This window comes from Schistocerca piceifrons, chromosome 4 (genome assembly GCF_021461385.2).
Source record: "Schistocerca piceifrons isolate TAMUIC-IGC-003096 chromosome 4, iqSchPice1.1, whole genome shotgun sequence".
NCBI lineage: Eukaryota > Metazoa > Arthropoda > Insecta > Orthoptera > Acrididae > Schistocerca > Schistocerca piceifrons.
Genome location: NC_060141.1, coordinates 301,630,151 through 301,640,314, shown reverse-complemented (window position 1 = coordinate 301,640,314; position 10,164 = coordinate 301,630,151).

Genomic DNA, 10,164 nt, shown 5'->3' with positions numbered 1-10,164 from the left:
GGACTTAACATCTGTGGTCATCAGTCCCCTAGAACTTAAAACTACTTAAACCTAACTAACCTAAGGACATCACACACATCCATGCCCGAGGCAGGATTCGAACCTGCGACCGTAGCGGTCACGCAGTTCCAGACTGAAGCGCCTAGAACCGCACGGCCACACCGGCCGGCTATTGCTGCACATGTGGTGTTGGTTCATTATTTCGGTGATCAATGCTGAGACGTTAGCCATAGTATCATGAAACAACCGGCCGCTGTGGCCGAGCGGTTCTAGGCGCTTCAGCCCGGAACCGCGCTGCTGCTACGGTCGCAGGTTCGAATCCTGCCTCGGGCATGGATGTGTGTGATGTCCTTAGATTAGTTAGGTTTAAGTAGTTCTAAGTCTAGGGGACTGATGACCTCAGACGTTAAGTCCCATAGTGCTTAGAGCCATTTGAACCATTTTTATCGTGAAACAACACAAAACTAAGTTCAAGAGGAAATCGAATCCACTCTCTCTGGTCAATAAATAAACCTATAGTCATACAAGACTAACGAATGCAATGCTGGTTCCCTTCACTGAATTTTTAAAAAAACTTATTGTTGAATCTGGCCCCTGTGCGCAACGAAAACACTGTCACTTTGAGATGAACAGCTTACAAATGCAGCAGGTTACATTTATTATTTGTGGGTCGCCTAATCATGGAGAAACTGTAGGAAAGTAAGGGATCTTGAAATATAACTGAAACCTGAGAGTAACAGGTATTTATTTGCTCCTAATGACTGATATAATTCACATAAAATGAAGAGAGAGAGAAGTTCTCTAGAAGCTGAAATGAAATTAATAAATGACGCTAGCACTATGAGGAGGTACCAAATTATATGATTGACTCTACAGAGAAAGTGCGAGATCTGCTCATCTGGGCAGTTTACGATTTCAAAGTTAAAGAGACAAACGGTGGCCACAAATTATGATCAATTAAGTTACAGATGTCGATCCGCGAAGTAAGTAAGTAACGAGCTACTCAGAATGTGGATCATACTACCGCAATTGCGACACTTACGTTTCTCCAAAAATCAGACAATGTGCGCCGATGAGGAGCAGATGGCAGCCGAGAGGCAATTCGCCAAGAACATGAAAAAGAATCCTCTCTATGGCGAGCAATGTCTCCTCGATTGATCAGCCTTTTCGTGCCAATCATCGTGCCGGGGACGACTGATTCCATGCTCAGTTATTGTCTGGGGAATGACAATGGTGGCACGGCGACCTCCGAGTGAGGCTAGCGCCGGCCGATGCTGCCAATAAAAGCATGGAGGACGCTGCAGCCCATCACCCACGAAAACAGCCCATTTCCACAGCGATGCTCCCCGCCCCTAAAGAGACTCACTGAACGCCTCCTACCGACAAACACGAACAGAGACCACACTGGGAGCGCACCTTCCTAATGGAAAAAAAACGCAAGCCTTTCCTACCAGACACTCATGTCCAGTGCACTCAATAAAATAACCACGAAATAGTAGCAAGAAATGAAACAATATCGCATAGCGGTATTTGGCAGTCACGTCACTGAACCAGCAGCAAGACACAGATGATTATAATAAAGATGGCGCAGGTAATGCGGATGGCAAAAGGTGCAAAGAAGGTGGTCTAGAAATTTCTATTGCAGGAAGGATGGCCGCACGTATAGCTTCTGCGGAAGTTAATGTACCACCGTGTCTGTCAGTATCTCCTTTCGTCTTCAATTTACAAATAGTTTAGAGCATCGTACTTATGATCTAGTACACTGGTCAGAATGGATTGTCATTTAAAAAATAAATGATGAAGCCTGTGCCTGTAGGTAGTCTGTGAAAGACTAGGGCACTCTAGGATTGCTACATAATTTATTTGTCAACGCACTTCACGACGTATGAATTTCGCGGTTTCCTTAGCCTTTGGACAGTATTCCCTAAGTTGATATATTCGAGACGCTCGCAGCACCCTTCCCTCTTTCAACAGCGTAGCGTTTACGACTGCCCAGCCCTATACAAAACTCAGGGACCAACTTACGCTGACTCAACTGCAGATACCGCTTTATCCATCCTCAGTTCATTACAAAATACACTACTGGCCATTAAAATTGCTACACCAAGACGAAATGCAATTGATAAACGGGTATTCATTGGACAAATATATTACACTAGAACTGACATATGATTACATTTTTACGCAATTTCGGTGCATAGATACTGAGAAATCAGTACCCAGAACAACCACCTCTGGCCGTAATAACGGCCTTGATACGCCTGGGCATTGAGTCAAACAGAGCTTGGACGGCGTGTACAGGTACAGCTGCCCATGCAGCTTCAACACAATACCACAGTTCATCAAGAGTAGTCACTGGCGTAGTGTGACGAGACAGTTACAAGGCCATTGACCATACGTTTTCAATTGGTGAGAGATCTGGAGAATGTGCTGGCCAGGGGAGCAGTCGAACATTTTCTATATCCAGAAAGGTCCGTACAGGACCTGCAACATGGGGAACATGCGGTCGTGCATTATCCTGCTGAAATGTAGGGTTTCGCAGGGATCGAATGAAGGGTAAAGCCACGGGTCGTAACACATCTGAAATGTAACGTCCACTGTTCAAAATGCCGTCAATGCGAACAAGAGGTGACCGAGACGTGTAACCAATGGCACCCCATACCATGACGCCGGGTGACACGCCAGTATGACAATGACGAACACATGCTTCCAATGTACGTTCACCGCGATGTCACCAAACACGGATGCGACCATTATGATGCTGTAAACAGAACCTTGATTCATCCGAAAAAGCCGGCCGGAGTGGCCGAGCGGTTCTAGGCGCTACAATCTGGAACCGCGCGAACGCTGCGGTCGCAGGTTCGAATCCTGCCTTGGACATGGATGTGTGTGATGTCCTTAGGTTAGTTAGGTTTATGTAGTTCTAAGTTCTAGGGGACTGATGACCTTCGAAGTTAAGTCCCATAGTGCTCAGAGCCATTTGAACCATCATCCGAAAAAACAACGTTTTGCCATTCGTGCACCCAGGTTCGTCGTTGAGTGCACCACCGCAGGCGCTCCTGTCTGTGATGCAGCGTCAAGGGTAACCACAGCCATGGTCTCCGAGCTGACAGTCCATGCTGCTGTAAACGTCGTCGAACTGTTAGTGCAGATTGTTGTTGTCTTGTAAACTTCCCCATCTGTTGACTCAGGGATCGAGACGTGGCTGCACGATCCGTTACAGCCATGCGGATAAGATGCCTGTCATCTCGACTACTAGTGATACGAGGCCGTTGGGATCCAGCACGGCGTTCCGTATTACCCTCCTGAACCCACCGATTCCATATTCTGCTAACAGTCCTTGGATCTCGACCAACGCGAGCAGCAATGTCGCGATACGATAAACCGCAATCACGATGGGCCACAATACGACCTTTATCAAAGTCGGTAACGTGATGGTACGCATTTCGCCTCCTTACACGAGGCATCAGAACAACGTTTCACAAGGCAACGCCGGTCAACTGCTGTTGTGTATGAGAAATCGGTTGGAAACATTCCTCATGTCAGCACGTTGTAGGTGTCGCTACCGACGCCAACCTTGTGTGAATGCTCTGAAAAGCTAATCATTTGCATATCACAGCATCTTCTTCCTGTCGGCTAAATTTCGCTTCTGTAGCACGTCATCTTCTTGGTGTAGCAATTTTAAATGCCAGTAGTGTAATATTTACACGTCCGTAAAATAAGCGGCACGGACAAGTATACGAAATGTTAACATAACACAACCAACGAGGACCTCGTTCCTTAGAACCAGTCAAAACACGAGGGCAATCATCAAGCCACCCGCCGATGAACAGACATGTAATATCAAAATGACAACGAGTGTATCCAAAGCAAAGACAGAACAACACAGGGCGACGGTGCAACTAAGCACGCCCACGTTCGTACAAGAACCAAACAGTCCACAATATCCTGACAAATTACTAAAACGCAGCCGGTTAAATATACCACTCTGTGGGACACGGCTGTCGCAAACTACGTGCCACCGAACAACATTCCAGAGTGATCATTTAACACACAGTAGTGCCTCCAATCTTAATGTAGTTGCTCAACACACCACTCAGTACACACTTGACACTTTCTGATCGTTCCTCTCAAATGACAAGCAAAACATATTTTCTCGTCAATAAACTTATTACCCGTATGAGATACGGAATCGTATTTCAGATGCCACAAGAATCACAAAAGATATCAGCTAATAGAATACACGAGACAAGTTATAATCCACAAATCTTTCACACAGTTGGACTACCAAATCACACGTGATACATGTGCGCATAATCGTCGGTCACACATCGAAGTGGAACCACTTGCAATAGAGCTCTAACAGATTACCAAATACGAAATGCGTTATTGACCAGGAACACATACGACCAACCAAACCCACTACGAACGGCAAAAGGTTCTCGGTGCATGCCGCAGTAAACAAACTCAAACGCAGTGCCGATAAAACATGACCGAGGCGAGCCAGAACTTTCATATTTCAAAATAAGTTACCAAGCAATGCGATAGTGGAGGGAAACAATTCGAAAACACTCCACTTCAAGACATACACCGCATAGGATCTAATACTGTGCCGTTTTTGCTGCACGTGACCGAACTCACTACACGAATACTGCAACCAAAAGTTGCCGAATTCGAATACAAGATTTCAATCGGGTTGAGCAACTCGAGTCTCATCGTACAGCTGACAGTAGTAAGCATCGGAAATAAACTTTCGAGGGCTAAACCTCAATAAGTTTCGCACGTATAGCAGACTCATATATCCCATTAGTATGTCATGCTGGAGATCTCGCAAAGCGATCAAAACGATTTTTCTATAAGTGGCGCCCCACCCTAAAGGCAACACACGCACTCACCAGGGCTGGCTCTAAGGAGGGGCGAACCGTGCTTCTGCTCAGGGTGGAAAATTTTTGGGGACTGCAAAATGTTGAATTTTAATATGACTCCAAAAGGATGAATTAAATAACACAATGAAACTTTTAAAGTAAGACAAGAAGTGTGAGAATAAGGCAAATCAATTATAAATTGCAGTGTATTACCAGAAATTTCCTACGGAACTGTGGAACTGATGGCATGTGTAGCGCTGCATTTGGTCACCTTGGAAGCGTCTTTCAAAATAGCACATCTTATTAGTGGCAGTGTTGCCAACTGAATTCCGATCATGCGCTTACACATTTGGAACTTACCTGTGTCAGCAACAGAAGCAACAAACTTTTTACAAGGGCGTGCTGAAAAGTAATTTTTTAATTATATTCTCAATAGCGGTTCAGGTATTAAGTCATGCATATTACTCGGTCGACTATCTCGTTGTGCTGACGCAAGTTACAACCCCTTGCTCCTAGAGAACTTCGAATTGTAGAGTGTAACACTGAGGTTTGTAAAATAACTATGTCGATTGTGAGAAACAGTGAGCTGTAATCGAGTCAGAAAACTTCGTCCACAGATGGGGCACCCGCTCCTTCAGCCAAACCACACACATGCGCTGGGCCATTTTCAACAATCCGATGCCTAGGTTCACTGTCATCGATCATCCTCTGTTCAGTCCCGACTTAGTCTCATCCGATTTTCATCTGTTTCCACATCTTAAAGAACATGTCGAGGACTTCACTTTGACAGTGATGAAGCGGTGAAAAAGGAGGTGAGATTGTTAATCCGTCATTAAAGTCAAACATTCTACAATGGCGGTAAAACCAAACTGGTCTCTCGTTGGGAGAAACGTATTCGTTGCCAGGGCGACTACGCTGAGAAGTATATATATAGATATGAAATATGGAGATGCAGAATGATAATAAAGTATACTTTATCTAAAAAGCTTTAAGAGTTTTCAAATAAAAAAAATGCAGGTATTACTTTTCCATATTCTCTCGTAATACAAAAATAAAAGTAAATATCAGAGTAGGATGGCCTAACAGTTCGTATGCAACATCCTAAGGCATCTATAGTAGTATCGCCGAGAAGAAACACTTTGTAATAAATAGACAATAAGTAAAAGATGCATTGTAAAAGTTTGTTCCGTTTAGTCTCCCCCCACAGAAATTTGGTATTCGCGCCATCGCTTTATCTTGTGTAGTTTCTCTGTATTCCACGGAGTGTTTGATATCTCAAACGCGCGTGTTGCGATGTGGTGGCGCTAACGTCGTTTGCGGTGGCCGGAGGAGTAGCACATCTACACTGAAGAGGCAAAGGAACTGGTACACGTGCCTAATTTCGTGTAGGGACCTCACGAGTACACTAAAGTGCCGCAACACGACGTGGCAAGGACTTGACTAACATCTGAAGTAGTGCTGGAGGGAATTCACACCATGGATCTTGCAGGGCTATCCGTAAATCCGTAAGAGTAGGAGGGGTTGAAGGTCTCTTCTGAACAGCAGTTTGCAAGGCATCCCAGATTGTCTAGTAATGTTCATGGCTGGGGACTCTGGTAGCCAACGGAAGTGTTTAAACTATGAAGAGTGTTCCTAGAGTCACTCTGTAGCAATTCTGGACGTGTGGGGTGTCGCTGGAAATGTCCAAGTCCGTCGGAATGCACAATGGACATGAATGGATGCAGGTGATCAGACAGGATGCTTACGTACATGTCACTTGACGGAGTCTTATCTAGACGTATCATCGGTCCCATATCACTCCCACTGCACACGCCCCACATCATTACACAGTCTCCACCGGCTTGACATGCATGGTACATGGATTCGTGAGGTTGTCTCCATACCCGTACATGTCCATCCGTCTATACAATTCGAAACGAAACTCGCCCAGCTAGGCAACATGTTTCCAGTCATCAACAGTCCAATGTCGGTGTTGACGACCCAGGCGAGGCGTAAAGCTTTGTGTCGAGAAATCATCAACGGTACACGAGTGGGCCCATATCGATGATATTTCGTTGAATGGTTCGCTCGCTGGCAGTTGATGATGGCCCAGAATTTAAATCTGCAGCAATTCGCTGTCACGTTGAAAGATTCTCTTCAGTCGTCGTTGGTCCCATTCTTGTAGGATCTTTTTCCGGCCGCAGAGAAGTCGGATACTTGATGTTTTACCGGATTCCTGATACTCACGGCACACTCGTCACATGGTCGTACGGAAATATCCCCATTTCATCGTTACCTCGGAGATACTGTGTCCCATCGCTCGTGCGCCGACTGTAGCACCTCACTGAAATTCACGTACATTTTGATAACCTGCCATCGTAGCAGGAGTAACCGATACGACTGCCCTAGACACTTGTATTACACATGCGTTGATGACCGCACCGCTGTATTCTGCCTGTTTGCACACGACGCTTCTTGAAATTTACCCCGAAGTTCCTGTAAGTCAGTCTCAAACTGGCCAACTTTCTCCAAACAACAATAGACATCAGCTTCGCACTTAGGAGAAACTAACATACTCATTAAAAAGTATAGACGTTCGGTAAACTATAATGAATAAATAATGTGTGCTAAAACACTACGGAACTTAAATATGCAACCATTTATATCTGAACACTTTCAGTAATGTATCTCGCGAAAGAATGACACACAGATCTTTAGAAGAACTAGAGAATCGAAGACGCTACACGATTATGAGCTGCCTTTAACAGGTGCACAGCCCTCCTCTTTCTCCATCGGAAGCGAGAGAGGGGATGAACGTTGCAATGGGATGAGCGCGTACCGTTAATCGATGTTGCTGGACGTTACAGGAGTAGCTGATCTGCCCCTGTGGCCTTCCAAACTAGCGCGTCACTCTGACAGCCATTAATTTCTTAAACGACCCCGGGTCATGTGTTTTACAAGTATGAAGTAAGCCCGCAACTGAAACTGTAGAAAAAATGTATACCAAGAATGTTAAAATGTAAAACAAACACGTTTTGTCTGTAACTTTAATCGGCGATTACAGCAGTTACTAACACGCCTGGAACCTGACATTGACCTTTTCAATATTTTTGTTCACTAAAACGTTTATCAAAGTTCTAACTTCAGCTGTAGATATAGTACTGCTTTGTAAGAAAGTATTTTGGTAGTGATGCAATCGAACATCCTAAACTCACTGCGTACTTGCCTGTTCTACATATACACCCATACTCCGCAAGACACCTGACGGTGTGTGGCGGAGGGTACCTTAAATACCTCTATTGGTTCTCCCTTCTATTCCAGTCTCGTATTGTTCGTGGAAAGAAGGATCGTCGGTATGCCTCTGTGTGGGCTCTAATCTCTCTGATTTTACCCTCCTGGTCTCTTCGCGAGATATACGTAGGAGGGAGCAATATTCTGCTTGACTCCTCGGTGAAGGTATGTTCTCGAAACTTCAAAAGCCCGTACCGAGCTACTGAGCGTCTCTCCTGCAGAGTCTTCCACTGGAGTTTATCTATCATCTCCGTAACGCTTCAGCGATTACTAAATGATCCTGTAACGAAGCGCGCTGCTATCCGTTGGATCTTCTCTATCTCTTCTATCTACCCTATCTGGTACGGATCCCACACCAGTGAGCAGTATTCAAGCAGTGGGCGAACAAGCGTACTGTATCCTACTTCCTTTGTTTTCGGATTGCATTTCCTTAGGGTTCTTCCAATGAATCTGTCTGGCATCTGCTTTACCGACGATCAACTTTATCTGATCATTCCATTTTAAATCACCCCTAATGCGTACTCCCAGATAATTTATGTAATTAACTGCTTCCAGTTGCTGACCTGCTATATTGTAGCAAAATGATAAGGGATCTTTCTTTCTATGTATTCCCAGCACATTACACTTGTCTACATTGAGGTTCATTTGCCATTCCCTGCACCATGCGTCAATTCGCTGCAGATCCTCCTGCATTTCAGTACAATTTTCCATTGTTACAACCTCTCGATATACCACAGCATCATCTGCAAAAAGCCTCAGTGAATTTCCGATGTCATCCACAAAGTCATTTACGTATATTGTGAATAGCAACGGTCCTACGACACTTCCCTGCGGCACGCCTGAAATCGCACTTACTTCGGAAGACTTCTCTCAATTGAGAATGACATGCTGCGTTCTGTTATCTAGGAACTCTTCAATCCAATCACACAATTGGTCTGATAGTCCATATGCTCTTACTTCGTTCATTAGACGACTGTGGGGAACTGTATCGAACGCCTTGCGGAAGTCAAGAAACACGGCATCTACCTGGGAACCCGTTCTGCTGCACCTGCCCACCTCTCCACTCCTGCAGGCCGCGTTAAGGCGGAGCAGGAAAAACAGCGAGCGCGTGGAGCCTGAGAAACAGCTGCGATTGGCTGACGCACATGCCCTACCATTCGCCCCACTAAAGAACGTCAGTTACTAAGTAGTATTAATCGTATTGTAATGGAACTATCAGTTTCCTATTATACACGACAAATAAGGACCGCGGAGAACTCACAACCGACAAGCATGTTACGTTTTAATAAAACAGGCATTTATACAGGACAAGTATTTCATCAGTTAGGATAGCACAAGGCACAGTAACTAACAGCAAGTAGAAAGCAACTATCAGATGAATTCTTCAAATGTTTGCGTAATTCAAGAAGTGACTGAAAAGAGTACATAGCTAAGACGTACGAAGAGAGCAAAACTGCGTGCAAAAGAAGTGATTGATTTTATATGAATGCGTTGTGTTTGTTCTCTTGGACGAGTTCAATCGGTAATCTTCTCCTTTCCTTTCTCCCCCTCCGCCTTCAACATACAAGAAATGATTGAAGCTGGGGGAAAGGAACAGGAAATTAACTTTCAAAGCTATTTACAGAATGCCAGCGGAGACAGAAAATTCAATGTTCCGACTAAACATAGATTTAATACGTAAAAATTACTTAATTCGCAAATCTCTACCAGTAGCGTTCAGTGCTATCGATGGAAATGAACTAATTTCTAGGGGCGGTAAACAAACCTGTCCTATCTGAGTACATGAAAACACCTAAGCGTTTCCAGCATATCCGGCACTGTCTGCCTTCGTGGCTGTGGCCTTATTCGTGCACCCTCGAATGTGACTAGACTGGCTTTTTCATAATAAATTGCGTGTTGTTTTCGTATTGTAGTCGTGACTAGCGTGGCTTAATGAGCTTCCATATTAAATACAATTTTCCGCAGATATTTTGTGGGAAAATTTACATTAGGGACGGTAAGATAGCACACATCACTGCTGCTGCAGGGA